This window comes from Schistocerca americana, chromosome 1, assembly GCF_021461395.2.
Source record: "Schistocerca americana isolate TAMUIC-IGC-003095 chromosome 1, iqSchAmer2.1, whole genome shotgun sequence".
Classification (NCBI taxonomy): Eukaryota; Metazoa; Arthropoda; class Insecta; order Orthoptera; family Acrididae; genus Schistocerca; species Schistocerca americana.
This window is the reverse complement of record NC_060119.1, coordinates 488,885,676-488,895,004: the sequence shown is the minus strand read 5'-3', so window position 1 is coordinate 488,895,004 and position 9,329 is coordinate 488,885,676.

The window sequence follows — 9,329 nt, the reverse complement described above, 5'->3', positions numbered from 1 at the left end:
TTGGTACAACGAAAAACAAGCAAGTTGTATTTGCAGCTTTCGTTCGTTTTTCGTTGTACTGGTTAACAGAAGTTGCTGACCTGCAATTATTCCTGCGTGCTGGAAGTTCACAGTTCTTTTTACTCCATACGGTAAGGTAGCTATCACCATTCACAACACAAAACCATTTTTTGTCTTTTAATGTTCTTAACATATCGCTTATTTTTCGTCCCGGTTGCACGGTTTTTTACAATACGACTACTTTCCATCTCTTTGGATCATCCTATGCAATAGGGTCAGTGACCCGTCGTGTAGAATCGGCACTACACATCAGAACAGATCCGATACAGACACAATTGGTCGCTGATGCACGGAGATCTGAAGATAATCCGAAGAGATCGAAACTAGTCATCCTGTAAAAAATTGTTCAACTGGGACTGAAGAATAAACGATGTATTAAAAAAGTATTAAATATCAATACGGCTGCTGAACTCTCTCGTCAACAAATGCGTACGCAATAATGCACATGTTGTCAGTTGAAAAATACAATTCTTCAAGATTCTGGCTACACAAACGAATTATGTGCATAAAAAAGACTGCTCAGAAAAATAGTAAACGGTATCAAGCAGTTAAATTGTTGAACATGAAAAGATACTAGGTACCAGGCCAGAGTTTTCATTAACAGTCCTTTCAAGATCACAGTATTCACTGTACGGAGAGATTACGAGAAGCGAAATTATTTCATAGAAGCACGTAGATGCCAAAATTGCAAACGTTACGGCTTTCTTTGTTAATAAATCGGCGATTTGGTTTTTTGGTGCTGCAGCGGACGAATGCTGACATACGAGTCTGATTGTGTATATCTGTGACAACTTTCCGAAGGAAGGGAGATGGTCATGGAGGTATAAACAGAAGGGAGGTGGCGCTACAGATTTAAGCTGTACGTTGAAGCCAGAGTGGGAGGGACCTGTAGCCATTTAAGTAGCCCAAAACCTTAGCAGACTACTGTTTACGATTGATTCTTATTCATTATTTCTGTCGTGGGTGCGCAATAACTGTTTCAAATACTAAAAATTATAGAGCTTACATGAATATCACATTTGGCCTCGTTAAGTAACTTATTTTTTGCTGCGATATTGCGGATAACCAGGAACGGAGGAAGTGATACGAAAAGCACGTTTTCGTAATCCATTTCATAATATCACTCTTTCACTGTATTTGTATCTAAAGAAGATAAAACTGTAACTTTGAAACCAATGCTCGTTTGCTTACTGGTATCGGTACAGCTTCTTGTTCGTTACATTTCAGCTGTCAACTCGTTTACACAATATTTTACGTGTTCACGTTAGAAAAAAATCTTACCTACGTGTAATTTGCTAGTCCATAAACGTGTGCAATGAGGAAAGAAGCAAGGCATGCTATCTATCTTGTGCATGTCAGCAAAGTGAATGATTATTGAAATGTCAATGAAACAGAATTGCGTAGATGCAGAATAGAGTCCAGTTTTATTAGATTGTCAATGCATTAGTCTCATTGTAAGTTTAACCATCTTCTCACTTTGAAATCTTACCTATGGTGGGTCGTTCAGTGTATGGCCAATAACAGCAACTTACAGGGTAACCAAATGATATAATTTTTAAACATCTCCCAACATTATGGATTGCTATAAACTTGAATAAGGGAATGGTCTCAAACGCTTCAGACCCCTCAAAATGAGTATTTTGCTTTAACATGTAAGTGAGTAACATTTTAGTAATGATAGCCTAACCTGCGTAAGATGTAGACCTACCTTTCCAGCACTAGCCTATTTGCTTCTTTTCTCAGAATATTTCTCACCCGTTGTCAGTTTGTCAGGAATAGCCAAACATAGCAAAACTGCAATGTATGTCTACTTTGACCATCTGCTTGATTTTACTTTTGAATTTCATTCTGAGGTTTTCAAAGTATATAAATCGATACAATGCTCTGTGGTACAGTTAGTTTCATGTTCCTTGTATCATTTGCATGATAAATCTTAATGATGTCGAACGAGTCATTATGTATTAACATCAATTTTTTTCTAAATATGCCTCAATGCTATTTTTTAGTTTTTACGTTTTTTAGTTACACGTGCACAGATACTAGTCAGTAAATCCTACCCATCACCATTAAAACGTTTCAGTAACAGATAATCTTCTGCGTAATAGGAAGGACTTATCAAAGAGAAACGTTTAGCTTCAAATTTTGCTTTACTGTGTGGCAGCTATTTTATATCAATGGCTAAGTGATCAAAACTTTTGGTAGCAGCATTTTGAACCCCTGTTTGTGCTACCTTAGCCCCTGTTTGTGCGACCTTAATGTGCTGTAATGAATGTATTTTTTTCTTCTTCTTGTATTGTAATTAAGTACATCATTGTTCCTGTTAAAGTGCAGTGGATTACACTCCTGGAAATGGAAAAAAGAACACATTGACACCGGTGTGTCAGACCCACCATACTTGCTCCGGACACTGCGAGAGGGCTGTACAAGCAATGATCACACGCACGGCACAGCGGACACACCAGGAACCGCGGTGTTGGCCGTCGAATGGCGCTAGCTGCGCAGCATTTGTGCACCGCCGCCGGTGTCAGCCAGTTTGCCGTGGCATACGGAGCTCCATCGCAGTCTTTAACACTGGTAGCATGCCGCGACAGCGTGGACGTGAACCGTATGTGCAGTTGACGGACTTTGAGCGAGGGCGTATAGTGGGCATGCGGGAGGCCGGGTGGACGTACCGCCGAATTGCTCAACACGTGGGGCGTGAGGTCTCCACAGTACACCGATGTTGTCGCCAGTGGTCGGCGGAAGATGCACGTGCCCGTCGACCTGGGACCGGACCGCAGCGACGCACGGATGCACGCCAAGACCGTAGGATCCTACGCAGTGCCGTAGGGGACCGCACCGCCACTTCCCAGCAAATTAGGGACACTGTTGCTCCTGGGGTATCGGCGAGGACCATTCGCAACCGTCTCCATGAAGCTGAGCTACGGTCCCGCACACCGTTAGGCCGTCTTCCGCTCACGCCCAACATCGTGCAGCCCGCCTCCAGTGGTGTCGCGACAGGCGTGAATGGAGGGACGAATGGAGACGTGTCGTCTTCAGCGATGAGAGTCGCTTCTGCCTTGTTGCCAATGATGGTCGTATGCGTGTTTGGCGCCGTGCAGGTGAGCGCCACAATCAGGACTGCATACGACCGAGGCACACAGGGCCAACACCCGGCATCATGGTGTGGGGAGCGATCTCCTACACTGGCCGTACACCACTGGTGATCGTCGAGGGGACACTGAATAGTGCACGGTACATCCAAACCGTCATCGAACCCATCGTTCTACCATTCCTAGACCGGCAAGGGAACTTGCTGTTCCAACAGGACAATGCACGTCCGCATGTATCCCGTGCCACCCAACGTGCTCCAGAAGGTGTAAGTCAACTACCCTGGCCAGCAAGATCTCCGGATCTGTCCCCCATTGAGCATGTTTGGGACTGGATGAAGCGTCGTCTCACGCGGTCTGCACGTCCAGCACGAACGCTGGTCCAACTGAGGCGCCAGGTGGAAATGGCATGGCAAGCCGTTCCACAGGACTACATCCAGCATCTCTACGATCGTCTCCATGGGAGAATAGCAGCCTGCATTGCTGCGAAAGGTGGATATACACTGTACTAGTGCCGACATTGTGCAGGCTCTGTTGCCTGTGTCTATGTGCCTGTGGTTCTGTCAGTGTGATCATGTGATGAATCTGACCCCAGGAATGTGTCAATAAAGTTTCCCCTTCCTGGGACAATGAATTCACGGTGTTCTTATTTCAATTTCCAGGAGTGTATTTACAGCAAACTTCATGAGGGAATAACTATACTGTTAAACGGATAGATTGCTGCTCACAGGCTGAGCACAAGGCAGGCACGATGAAAAGAGTGTTCACACTGCTTTTCAGCCAAATCCTTCTTCAGAAAGGAAGCACAGCGCATATACACATTAATATAATCATACACACTAAACTCACGCACACATGTCCGCTGTCTCCGGCTGTTCTAGCCAGAAACTTTTTTTAAAGGAGGAGGAATTGTGAACAATGAATAGGATAACCATATTTTCTTCGAACAAAACTGGGACTTTCATACATTTTCTTGGCCAAAAAGTGGGACAATTTTTATTTCTCGTTAAATATCACTTTTAATGCTAACATTTCTTCTACCTCTGCAAATATAGCCTTCACTGATATTTGTGTGTGTGTGTGTGTGTGTGTGTGTGTGTGTGTGTACAAAACCAAACAAAGAATGGAAAGACTGGAAAGAAGTACATTTCAGGTTTTCAGAAATTTACTTATTAACAAATGTAACATTTATAACACAGAATGTAGAAAGACATACAGTAACAATCACTACAAAAGAGTTCTTACTAAACACAAGGTATTTATGGGTTTGTGGATTCCACACTGCAATCATATTTCTTCGAAGATTAAATTTCATTCAGCAACTCAGGTTTGCCTAATAGGTATGAATAGAAGTCAGTGCAACTGTATTTACTGAAGTTTAAACAGGTCAGTCAAATACACCTAACGCTCCTCACCGTAAAACTGTTCCTCTCATCTGTCCACTGTGGCGATAGTAAGCTGAAAACTCTTTCAACATTTGCATTGTGGGCAGGGAGTGGAAAGAAGTACTGCACTATACTGAGCGATTCTCTGAACTGTTCATTACACTGGCAAGAAAATACACCATTTTTCATGTGCCATCAACTGATTCCATTGTTCACTGTCTGTTTCCACTTGTTGTTTCACAAATGACTGTATATGAGCTATTTCATCAAATAAGAGGCTGTCGTTTACTAGAATGCCCTTTTCATTTAGCCACATTAAAGTATTTTCAACTACTGACCATTCTGGTGGTTCTGTGAGCATCATCCATGAGCAGAAAACTCAGCTATTCCCTGTAACCATGAGGATAAATAGTCTACTGAAGCATCATAAAAAGTTGATACTGCTATGTCAAATTTCTTAACAGACTGGTCATCACAATCATTCAGCAGTTTTTTTACGCTTAGTGGTACAAAATGTTCATGTTTCCTTGAATTTAGACGTGTCAAAGCTTTATTTAAGACTGCTAATACTTCACATATGGAATTATTCTGTTTCTCAATGGTCAGAATGGATTGTTGGAAAACACTCATTTGTGGATGTACAAAAAGTAAATAACATTCATTTATAGGATCACTGTAAAAACTCTTTAAGATTGCAGGGCACTTTGAGTTAGACTGTGACAAAAAGTAAGATTTCAAAGGTTCATACATTTTCAAGATCCTTTCTATGGCTGACAACAATGAAAGCCACCTTGTTTTGGAAAAGGAAAGTAAATTTTTATAAGTGACACCAACAAATTCACAAAATTCAGTCAGTTCTGCAACATGAATAGAAAAAAAATATGAAAATGGTTGTACAACTTCATGACAATGCAGTCAATGTCAACAGGTAAAACATCACAAGCACTTTGAAGTGTGTTATGAACAACATGTGCTGGACAACCTCTGCCAACAATGTTAGAGTTTTTTAATTTTTCTTTCAGATGTGTGAAAACAATTATTACCCTCTTTCTTCATTAACCCCCCAAAATTACAGTTAGTATTGTCTGCACCAAATGCAACACACTTTGAGATGATTCTGAATGACCGTATAATATGAGAAAGATAATTGGAAATTGTTTCGGACTTTTCGTTCTGCAATTCATCAAGACCAAGCAATTTCTTCTGCAGTCCACCCTCACTTACAGAAAAATACTGAACTATCACAGGAAAAATTTTCTGAAGCCCATGGTTGCTAGCATCCATAAATATTGAAAAGTATTTTTCACTGTTTACAGCAGCTATTACCTGTTTCTGGGAATGCGGAGCTATAACATTGTTGATAATTGCTTCACACTTTGTTCTTCCACACGAAACATTTTCTGCAATCTTAGAATCAGGATTTTTTTTTTTTTTTTTTTTTTTAGTTGAACACTGCAGTCATTAGAACGATAGCTTTCGTGGTGTTTAACAACATGGAATGACAGGGTTCCTTCTGCTGCAGCTACGTTTTTCTGTTCCTGTGTATTTGAAGTTACAAAATATCTCGTCATTTTTTGCGAGGAACCTGCCGATCGAAGATTCTTCCTGTGTTTCTCTGATTCCATATGATGCTTGAGATCTGCAGCACCACCATGAGACACGGATACAGCACAATTACATACGTAACAGTTTGCTGAACAGTCATTGTCTGTAGCAGTGAAGCAAGGAAATTTCCTCTGAAGCTCTTCCGAAAACTTCGATTTTCGTTTCGGCATCGCCACGACGTGCTAGCACTTCACGAAACTGATACTGAGTACTGACAACAATGGCAAGCAAAATCAAAGAGAATAAGAGTACGCAACAATTATAGTGCTTAAGATGTATATTATCAGGGGGTAGCAACTTACGAAATGTCAGTTTCAATTGATAGTTTATAAAATCGACACTCAGAAAATATTTTAACCACATTGTAAATATCTGAAAATAATCCTTGAAAATCGGGACAAATTGCTTGTTTAAAAAAAAAAAAAGTCGGTACAAATTTTTGAGCCTCAAAAAACGGGACAATCCTGATTAATCGGGACGTATGGTGACCCTAACAATGAATAATAAATATCGGCGAGAGGAATTTCGGGTATCAGATGCCGCCTCAAAAATCAGTGCGGTTACGTAGCCGTGTGTTGTGCGGGGACAAGACCATTGATAACAGTGTGGCTCAGACATCGGCGTGTTGACGACTTGGGAGGTGATGAAAAATACAGGAAAGAAGAGAAAGAACGAACACTGAGTAAAGAAAGCGAATCCTAAGTCAAATGACAAATAAAACCACTACAATTAAAATAAACAGTGCAACAATAATTCATGTATACAAAATAAAATATTACTTGAATTATTCGACTTACAAATGACATGTGATTCCTTTAAACTTTAGATTATGACCGGGTCGATTAGCACACTTGTAAACAACGCATCCTGGCATTTTTGGTTAAACAGCTACGTCTCCACACTACTAAAGAGCCCAATACGGCCGAAACTGGACATGGACAGGTGAGAGAGTGACATCACGGGGAAGTGCCACCGCAGTGGAGGTCTGAATGCAGTGAACCTAATGTTGTGTCTGTTCTTGCATGTGTATTTGCTCTAGTAATACGAAGCATTTGGCCTCGTTAATGTAACTTGTTTTTTCTTTATATATTTCGTATAACTAATAAGAGAAAGATGTGATGAGAAAAGGATGCTTTTATAATACACGTAATTCCATTTTTACTTTGTATCGATAGCAAATGGAGCTGGAACTCCGAAACCAATGCTTGTTTGCTTACTGGTACTGCTTCTTGTTCGTTATATTTCCAGCTTTCAGCTCGTATACACAACGCTTTTAATGTTCACGTTTTCAAAAAACTTACCCGCGTGTTGTTTCCTAGCTCTATAGCCTATGCTCAACAAAGGGAACGATTATTGAACTTTACACCTGTACTCGACGATATCTGTCATTTTTTATGAAATAACTACTTCTCCACACAATCGAAGCACCAGATGTTACTTGGGATACGAACATGAAAGTCGATAGCTATTCCCAGCGGTCGAAACTGAGCATGTACATGTCAGAGTGACGTCACGTATCCCCGCTGTGAACCTTGGAGGTATAAATACGGTGAACTTAATGTTTTTGGGTTACATAAGAGGGCGAACATCGGCTTCAAGTTTGTGACGCAATGACAACTCCCTTCTTATTTCCCTCCTGGTTATTTGGTTGGTTCAAATGGCTCTGAGCACTATGCGACTCAACTGCCGAGGTCATCAGTCGCCTAGAACTTAGAACTAATTAAACCTAAATAACCTAAGGACAGCACACAACACCCAGCCATCACGAGGCAGAGAAAATCCCTGACCCCGCCGGGAATCGAACCCGGGAACCCGGGCGTGGGAAGCGAGAACTCTACCGCACGACCACGGAGATGCGGGCGGTTATTTGGTACTGAAGCGCATAAACGCAGAGTAACGAGATAAAGCGATCTCTGACTGTATATCTGTGATAACTTTCCAAGAACTGTCCATTCGACGTTGACTTCGACAGTCGGTCACAACAATGTGTACTACCGTCTACTCTCCTCGCGGACTGTGTTTTAGAGGTACGTTTTATATCGTATGGTTCAGTTCTTATCAACTGCCGCAGCTGTAAATTAGTGTACAATTTACATGAACTATTTATTAATTGTTGAGCTCTGTCTAGATAATGTGTGAATTTTGAACATTCTCGATAGCTTCTCGCAAGTATACATATTTAATATCTCTTACGCATCAATGACACACTTTTTCCTGAACGATAATTTAACAGATATTTCGATGCAACCACTTTCCACAAAAGTCCACAGCTCGTGGTCGTGCGGTAGCGTTCTCGCTTCTCACGCCCGGGTTCGATTCCCGGCGGGGTCAGGGATTTTCTCTGCCTCGTGATGACTGGGTGTCTGGTACAAGGAATGTAGACATCTATACTAAGAATTCACGAAAGAAAATCTGTTATCGAACTAATCTAATAACGAAACGTCTTAATTAAGGAACGCATTATAAGCATATAACTTTATTAGACGTCTATAAGCAATGTGTACTTCCACCTCAACAAACCGATTATTTCTAAATTTTTTCCGAGATTCTGTATTATTAAACGGCTAACACGGTTCATAGTTCATGGTACAGTTCACATTGTAGATTGCCTATGTAACAGCTTTCAGATGGAACAAAAACCTGATTTTCATACAACTATTGACTGAATTTAAAACTTAAAAATTCTATCATAATGCACTCATTAATAAGAGTGTTGAAGTTTTAACATAGTAAGACAAATATTAATACTCTACGCGAATTGCAGTGGCAATCATTAGAACAAAGGCGTTCGAAGCACTTATCTGTGACTACAGTATCAATGAGTCACAGTTGGAATCGGCCAACGCACCCAAATACTAGGGTGCAACACGTTTTAAGGTTGTTAGGATATGAAATAGAATGGTCACATAGGCTCTGAAGTGGGCAAATCAGGTGGTAAAATTCAGTTTATTGGTAGAATACCGGGGTAGTGTGATAAGTCTACGAAGGAGACTGCTTACGCGCATCACTCGTGCGACCCATTCTAGAATACTGATCAAGTGTGTGGGACCCACACCAAACACGACTAACAAGGGATATTGACTGTATACAGAAAATGGCAGCACGAATGGTCACATGTTTGTTTGATCAGTGGCAGAGTGTCACAGAGATACTGAAGGAACTGAAATGGCAGACTCTTGAATGTGGACAT